Source organism: Prionailurus viverrinus, chromosome E3 (genome assembly GCF_022837055.1).
Source record: "Prionailurus viverrinus isolate Anna chromosome E3, UM_Priviv_1.0, whole genome shotgun sequence".
Taxonomy (NCBI): domain Eukaryota; kingdom Metazoa; phylum Chordata; class Mammalia; order Carnivora; family Felidae; genus Prionailurus; species Prionailurus viverrinus.
The window spans coordinates 19,121,006-19,129,587 of NC_062576.1; the positions used below are offsets into that span (position 1 = coordinate 19,121,006).

At 49.7% G+C, this 8,582-nt stretch overlaps 1 protein-coding gene across 1 annotated transcript in view; it reads right to left on the bottom strand.

Moving 5' to 3' along the window:
- The window catches only part of LOC125154806 (uncharacterized), a 520,558-nt gene extending 515,070 nt beyond the window's left edge, over positions 1-5,488 (bottom strand). Inside the window, exon 1 of the mRNA XM_047839458.1 lies at positions 5,466-5,488. The gene's annotated coding sequence lies outside the window, so the exon portion shown is untranslated. The remainder of the gene's footprint in view (positions 1-5,465) is intronic.
- Positions 5,489-8,582: the final 3,094 nt, after the last annotated feature.

Here is an 8,582-nt window from a genome sequence, read left to right on the forward strand (position 1 = left end):
AAGCAGGCTCCTCGAGATCAGTGCACAGACTCTGATGCAGGGCTCAATCTCACAATCTGAACCGCGAGATCATGACCTGAGCTGAAATCAAGAGTTGGGACACTCAACCGACGGAGCCACCCCGGCGCCCCTGAGATGTGATTTGTGATCAGATTTAAAAAATTCATGATAAAGCAAAGAGGGAGAGCAACATGTTAAGCTTATCAAGGCGCCTAGAGACAACGCAAGCCAACGAGTAAAAAAAAACACTTGCTAAATCAGATTGTTTTCAATCAGACATTTTGCTCCACAGACCTAAACTTTTTGTATACGGGTCTTTTTTCTGCTTCGTCAGAGCCTTCTTTGTGTCCAATGTTCTGTGCTTGAAAACGCACTTGAATGTTTCCTGTCTGTAACTGGGAAAACGACACAAAGCAGGAAAGCACTTCCGGCTCACCATTTTACTCTGGGGTTTGTTTTTTCCTATGCAAGCCACTGTGCAATCTCACTAGTCATTCCAACAAGGCTTACATAGGGCAGGCTTTTTAAATTTATTACTTTTTGGTAAAGCATTAACTTTTTCCCTTGTAATCCCCAAAACCTACAAGTGGCAGGGCCGTGCAGGCCTTGATGTCTTCCCCGGTTCCCTTGACTGGTTGTGGTAATGGCCAGCCTTTCAGTCGTGCCTAACGGGAGTCTCACTCTTACTGGGCCAGAAGAAAATGGAAACGCCCCCAACCTGAAGCAGTTCCACTTACCCGGAAAGACACAGATGCTTACGCTAGGGCACAGGGTCAAAGGAAAATCTCCAACTGGCGTGACAATTTCCAACTCTAATTGTGGACTGATTTCTGGAGAAGTTTCTGCCATCGGTACACTCAGATGCCCAACGCCACTAATGTGAAACACCACCCTGTTTCCCAGGATACAGACTACTGCACGTGGGCCGCGTCCACCCGCATAACGCACGTATTATGGGACCGTGGAAACAAATGCTCAAGTCCACACCTTCAATGCATGCTGTGATCTGCCAAGCACTGTGCATGACTGACCTCTTCCCTGCGAGCCAGACAGATCCACGGGAGCAGAGACCAAGTCTATCTCGGCCATCACTGCCCCCTTCCCCGGAGCACCCGGCTTGCCATGGCCACCTGCCTGCCACACCATTGCGGGTGCTTCGTAAATACACACTGAATGCATTAATGAAAAAGCAAACGGCTGTCCCAACAATAGAGAATGGTTTGAAAAAAAGGTCTTTGTAGACTTCAACAGAGGTAGCAAGAAAAAAATTCAATAGCAGTAGGCAGAAAAGCAGACGTGTGCGTAGAATTGCCTTCCACAGTAAAATCCACAGCGACTAAAATTAAAACATGATAGTGCCTTCCAAAGCTAATGTTGTTGTTTTTTTTTTAATGAAAAAAATACAGCAAGTAAACTACCCATATTACCAGGGGTCAGCGAACTATGGCCCACAGATCCAATCTAGCTCACTGCCTATTTTTGTATGGCAAGCTAATGGTTTTTACTTTAAAATGGCTGGGGGTGGGGGAAAGAAACTCCAAAGAGGAACATACGTACGATGCGCAAGGACGATACGAAATTCGAGTTTCGGTGTGCACAAATCAAGTGTGACTGGAGCACAGCCAGGCTGATACGTTTCTGCATCATCTATGGCTGCTTTCACACCACAACGGCAGGGTGGCGTTACTGCGACAGAGACCAGACGGCCTGTGGAGCTCAAAATATTTCCTCTCTGGCTGCCTCCCAACCAGGCTGCCAACCCCGGCTGCACACCAGTGATCCTCACGGGGTGTGGTGCAAACCTCGCAAGGAGGCTTTCTGGAGTCACTTTGAGGACTGGTACGTGAAGCCGGTCTGGAGGCGTGTAGCCGGCCTCCTCCGAAGTCCCGCCTCACGTTTGAGAAGCTGCTGCTAAAATGAACGGGGGCGGCTGACTCTGATGATACAGTCCAAATGTGAGGCACAGCCCGATGCTGGTGACGTTGGTGACGGGCGGAAATCAGAAGTGATGTCTCTCCTCCCCCTACCCACCTCCACCCACTCCCCTCCCCAAAACCCACTGAACTATTGTAACTATTGTTCTCTTCCCGATCCTTACCGACACACCAACGTCAGGACAAGGTCTAAATAAATACAACCGCCTGGGTCAGGCGTCGGCTCAGGTCACGATCTCACGGTCCGTGAGTTTGAGCCCCGCATCGGGCTCTGGGCTGATGGCCCAGAGCCTGGAGCCTGGTTCCGATTCTGTGTCTCCCTCTCTCTCTGCTCCTCCCCCGTTCATGCTCTGTCTCTCTCTGTCTCAAAAATAAATAAACATTAAAAAAAAATTAAAAAAAAAAAAAAAAGAAAAGAAAAATACTACAGGTGATTCCATTTTTTTTTTTTTAATATTTATTTTTGAGAGACACAGAGACAGAACACAAGCAGGGGAGGGGCAGAGAGAGAGGGAGACACAGGATCCGAAGCAAGCTCCAGGCTCCAATCTGTCAGCACAGAGCCCGACGCGGGGCTCGATCTCACTAACGGTGAGAGTGTGACCCGAGCCAAAGTTGGAGTTTAACTGACTGAGCCACCCAGCCACCCCCAGATGACTCCATTTGTATGAAATGGCCAGAAAAAGCGAATCTACAGAGGCAGAAAGCAGATTAGTGTTAACTGAGGGCAGGGGTGGAACTGGGCACTGACTCTAAAATGGCCTAAGGGATCTCATCGGGGTGAGAGAACTTTTGTAAAATCAGACTGTGGTGACGGTCACACGATGCTGTCGGTTTGCTAAGAAATCACTGAGTTTTGGGGGCGCCTGGGTGGCTCAGTCAGTTAAGCGTCTGACTGCGTTCGGCTCAGGTCATGATCTCGCAGTTCGTGAGCTCAAGCCCCCATCAGGCTCCATGCCGACAGCTCAGAGCCTGGAGCCTGCTTCGGATTCTGTGTCTTCCTCTCTCTCTGTTCCTCCCCTGCCTGCACACTGTCTGTCTGTCTGTCTCTCTCTCTGTCTCAAAAATAAACATAAACATTAAAAAAGGAAAAGAAAGAAAGAAATCACCGAGTGTTGCACTTAAAACGTGCAAATTCTATGACATACCAAGGTGGTTTCAGAAAGATTAATACCCGGGCCCCAAGCCGGAATGACCGAATGGAACCTCTGGGGGTAGGGCCGGGCATTCTGTTGTAAAGCTTCCCCGGCCATTCCAAAGTAGGGCGAGGGTTGAGAACCCCCGAGGGAGGAGGGTCAGAGGACCCAAGCTGGCAGGTGGCGCGGTAATCACCAGGACGCGACAGAAAGAGGGTCCAGCAGTAAATGGCTGGCAGTAGCAAAAACAGAGGGGCTCCCATAGAACGGGCCGCGGCCGCACCCTTGCTGGGTCAGTACTGCCTGGAACGGGGTCTGATGTGTGTGACTCACAACCGAGCTCACGCTCCTGCCTTTGCAGGCTGAGTGATAAGAACCCGACGGCTGGCGGACTCTTAAGGTTCACCGCAGGCAAAGAAGGAGATGGAATGCGGTACGAGCTGAGTCAGGGCTCTGGGGTCAGACAGATCTGACTTGGGAGTCCCAGTGCTGTTGCTTGGTCGCTGCAAATGAGTGCCCATGCCTTCCACAGTCAAATGGGAACGATGGTCATAATAATGCCACCACCACAGTGATCGTTTAGCGACGCCATTCATCTCCTTCGGCTCATTAATGTGGTCCCGAGTGAGGGTTCACGGAGCGTCAGCTGTCCGGAGCAGTACGACAGATGACCGCCACCTTCAGATAACCCCCAAGCGAAGTCTTATCCGTGGAAGGCTTCTGCAGTGACCAAGCGTTCTAGCTTCTCCCAGAAGTTACGGCCGAGTGCAGGCCACACAAAGATAAAACCACAACAGAAGCGGGCAGCCCGATCAACTACAACAAAGAGTTGGCTGGGGTCACACTCCGTGGGCTGGAGGCCCCCAAAGACAATCACAGGCACGTAACGCACAGAAAGTCAGAGACCTAGTACGTGGTGAGTTAGCAAAAACCCTTCATCGAAGGATCAACGTCTCAGTCCTCTCTGCCTGTCGCCACTGGGAATGAGACTATACAAATGCCAGCCCTGGTGGTTCTCAGGTGTGCCTTCCCAGAGGGCCAAAGAACTCTCTGGACAGAAACCATCTTACGATGACCTTGCTATGAGATGTGGAGATCTTCATTCATTCATCCAGTATTCGTGGAGCCCTCTCTAAATGTCAAGAACTGGGGAGGCTAGAAGGAGAGAAATGAGCCGCAGTCCCCACCCTTGGGAGCTAAAAGGAAAGACAGAAATGTAAAGAACCAACTTTGTTCCGAGTTTCTGGGAGCAGAGAGAGAAGCAGAATGGATTGTGTGGCCAGGGAAGGCTTTACAGGGAAGCAGCCTAAGCAGACCCCAACAGGATGGGAGAGGGAATGCGCAAAGGGTCCTACACTAGGGCACAGAAGCAGAGGAGAGGGGGGCCTGGCTGAAAAGAACCAAGAACCAGGAACCAAGGGGCAACAGGGAGCCATTGATGGTTTCTCTGTCCTGGAGTGGCATCAGATTTGAGTTTCAGAATGAAAATTCGGACACTGGAGGACAGGCCAAAGGTAGGAGAGCATTGGAGGGCCTCTGCAGTTATTCAGGGAGTGAACAAGAAAACAGGCATGAAGCCCTACCAGCCCGATCGGGCCGATGCCATGCTGCTATTTTAAAAGAAATGGTAGGACTGACTCTCTGACTATAAACCATCAACTTGAAAAACGCTTTAAAAAGTTCAAGGAAAACCTATAAAATGTGGAGGTCTCTCTCATCAGGAAATAAATCAGAATAGAAGCTAGAATTCATGGACCATAACTCAGGTAATCACCCAGCTTTCCAGGACTAGATTAAGCTTGCATTCGTACATTCCTCTCTGTTATGAAAGTACTTTGGCATAATTATTTCATTTTATTCTCTTACACGTACTCTTATGGGGCAATTTTTATCCCTATCTCACGGGTGTGGAAACTGGGGCAGCCACCCGTTAAATAAATGACATGGGAACCGAAGCCTCTGGACCCTCAGGAAGAGCAGTTTTAAGGTCCCTGACCAAAGCGGACTCTCTCCTCATTTGTTTTCACGCCAGATTCTGGTCCCAGCTCCACCACAAACTAACCTTGGGCTCTAAAAATACAACTCGTGACATTCCTGTACCTCACTTTATTTACGTTTGCATCAACCATCTCATGCAACTTTTAAGAGATTGCAACAAAACAGAATATTTGTGAGAAAAGAGAATATTTGAAACCTTCAAAGCTGTGCTTTGCAAATGTACGGTCGTATCTGTATAAACAACAATAAATGCTACATATTTTTCAAGGCATGCAAGGCAGAGAATTTGGAATAACTGTGGATCCTCTAAGTGTCTAGGAGGAGAACACAATGCAGATGTAGCCCAGAAAGTTCCATGATCAGCGTGGTGCAGAAAATGAAGGGAAAACATGTTCACCTGGAAAACTGGGGTGAGGCTCTTTGGCTGGATGACGGCGAGATTCTGGGTGGACAACACCATAAGTCTTCACTTGCCCTTTTTTAAAGGTCAAAGAAAAGAGTGTTCCAACACCGTGGCTTGATGGAGGGAAGGACGCTATTGATGACTCAAAACAGAATGCGAATTTTTTTTTTTTACCCTTAAAAAGAGGCTTTTCCCCCAGAGGATATTCAGAATGATGAAATGGTCCCGGAGTGGAACAGTACGGCCCATCGCTGCACTCGACCCCACAGGGTGTCATGCATACTTTGCCGCTAACCTTTTCACTCAGTCAGTCACTGAGCAAATATGTGTTGGAGTCCCTTCCATGAGCCATCGCGGCCCCTGCGCTGACTGGGCACAAGGGCTGTCAAGGAAAGTAAGCGATTATGCTCCAGCGCAGTGAGTGAGGCACAGGGCCTCCGAGAGGAGAGGGCTGTCGTCACCACCATCACAGCTAACTAACGTTTCCTGAGCTCATACTATGTGCTTGGCACTGGTCCAGGTGCTTCGTAAGAGTTAATCCCCTTGACATTGGCGGTAACATCCAGGGGGTAAGTATTGTTACCTCCACGTTAGGTAGGAGGAAACGGAGGCACTGAAAAGTGATGTGACCCGCTCCAGGTTTCACGGGAGGGCGCTGAGTCTGGGCAGTTTTGCTCCCGAGATCCCGTTCTTCGCCTCTGTGTTCCGAGTGCTTTGCACGTGGGGACCCACTGAATCCTCAAGATAACTAAGCCATCGATGCTATCACCATACCCATTCTGGAGATGAGAAACCTAGACGCAGAGATGATGATAACTTACCAAAGGTTAGAGGTGATGGGAGGGCATCTGATGCAGGCCTGAGACAGCAGGAAGGTTTTCTGAAACTGGTGATGGCTCTTGAGACCTACTCCGTGAGCTGGATGTAGAAGCTTGGGTGCTGAGGAAGGGTATGTGAAGGCAGTGAGGACGGAGGTGGGAAAGAGAGCGCGGGAAGAACACACGCAAGGCGATAACGGGGGTGGGAGAACCCCGGGCCCTGGAACCCCTCTTAAGGCTTGGGTGCGTGGGGCCTGCTGGAGCCTGAGGGGGAGCGGGAGGTCAGGGCCGCCCACCACGGAAGGAGGGCAAGGCACAGCTGACGACACCCCCGACCCTGGGACCATCCGAGGCTCAGACAGGCAGAGCCTGCTGAAGAGCGGTGGCAACGACCGAGAGGAGGAGCGGTCCCTGCCGGCCTCTGCACCTCAAAATGAGTATCGGGCACTGGTCCACTACCGTAGGGAGGGCACGAGAGCTGAGGAGAGTTCTAGCTCTCCTGAGGCAGGCACACAAGTCCTACTAAGTTTGGGGGTAAGGCAGGACAACCGAGATAAACAAGAGCCGCCAAAGGAGACATTTCCATCCGACCCTCAAATAAGCGGAAGCCTGTGGCGAACTGAATGCGCCCAGAGCCACAGCAGAGCCCAGACTCCTGAATCAACAGACTAGCAGAGCTGAGTGCCTGCACGAACAGCCTGACACAAGAGGTGTGGCACTCTCAGTGTCCACACGTGGCTAGTGTCCCGCCAAAACTCACCACAGGAGAAAAATAGAAACCATGCATTATCAGGACCCACAGTCAATGGAACTAGATCCAAAGACGGCCAAGATGTTGGGATTCTTTTGCAGGAACTCAATTACGGTAAGTACCTTAGAGCATCTAGTGAAAAAGGCAGGCCGAATGAGTAGATGAGGGGTTTCATCAGAGGTTTGGAAGTTGAAAGAAATTATCCAAACCAGGGGCACCCGGGTGTCTCAAGCCAGTTAAGCGTCTGACTTTGGCTCAGGTCATGATCTCGCAGTTTGTGGGTTTGAGCCCCGCATCGGGCTCTGTGCTGACAGCTCGGAGCCTGAAGCCCGCTTGGGATTCTGTGTTTCCCTCTGTCTCTCTCTGTCTCTGTCTCTGTCTCTCTCTCTGCCGCTTCCCCGCTCGTGCTCTGTCTCTCTCAAAGATAAATAAAAACATTAAAATTTTTTTTTAAAATGACCCAAATGAAAATACAGAGAGGAAGAAATTGGAACAATATCCAAGAACAGTGGGGCAGAGAACTACTGAATACCCAGTGGCTGGAAAGTATCCAAATTTAATGAACAATACCAATCCACTTATTCAGAACTCCCAGAACTCCAAGCAGGATAAACACAGAGAACAACACACCTAAAAGGATCAAGGTTGAAGTGTTGAGAAAGAGAAAGAGAAAATCTTGAAGGCAGACAGAAAAAAAAAAAAAAAAAAAAAGAGGCACTTAACCTGCAGGGGAGCGACACAGGAGTGACGGCTGACTCATCATCAGAAACACTAGGACCCAGTGACAATCGAGTGGCATTTTAAAGTGCTGAAGGAAGAAAAAACGAACAATCCAGTCAACCTGCAATTGCACACCAAATGCCAATATTTCAAAGATGAAGACAAAACTAGTAACGTTTTTGTAAGTAATCTCTACAGCCGATGTGGGGCTCGAACTCACGACCCCAAGATCAAGAGTCGCGTGCTCTACCAACTGAGCCAGCCAGGCAACCCTAAAATCATGACATGTATCAAAGAGACAAAGGCTAAAGAGACCTCATCTCCTGAAGACCTCACCACGGCACGGTCGTGCGGAGGGGAGGGAGAGGGAGGCGGAGAAGGAAAGAATTTAGGCATCTGCCAGCTATACTGGACCAGTCCGGGTGGGGATAGCTCTTAGGGAAGGATGATGCCAGCGCTGCCTCGTCATGGCCGTCTACAGTGCCGGTCAAAGGAGGGCTGTGAGACTGCACCCAGGCACCCTGGGAAAGAGAACCAGACAGACTGACAGTGACGACAGAAGGATGTACCAAACAGTCCAACTACGGATGTTTTTTTTTCCCCCAGGCTAAATGTTATTCTTGATGTCACGCCTTAAGCTTCACTGTGCGGGCACATGAGGCACAAGAAGTGTTTGTTAGAGATTTCTCTACTTTCTAGTAAAGTATTAGGAGAGTTTAGCATAAAGAGAAGACTGGCAACTTTCAGCTTGCAGCTTTTAACTTCTTAGGTCTCTGACATCTTGGGAGAATAAGGAAAAGTTCTGGTTGCAAGTCGGCTTGG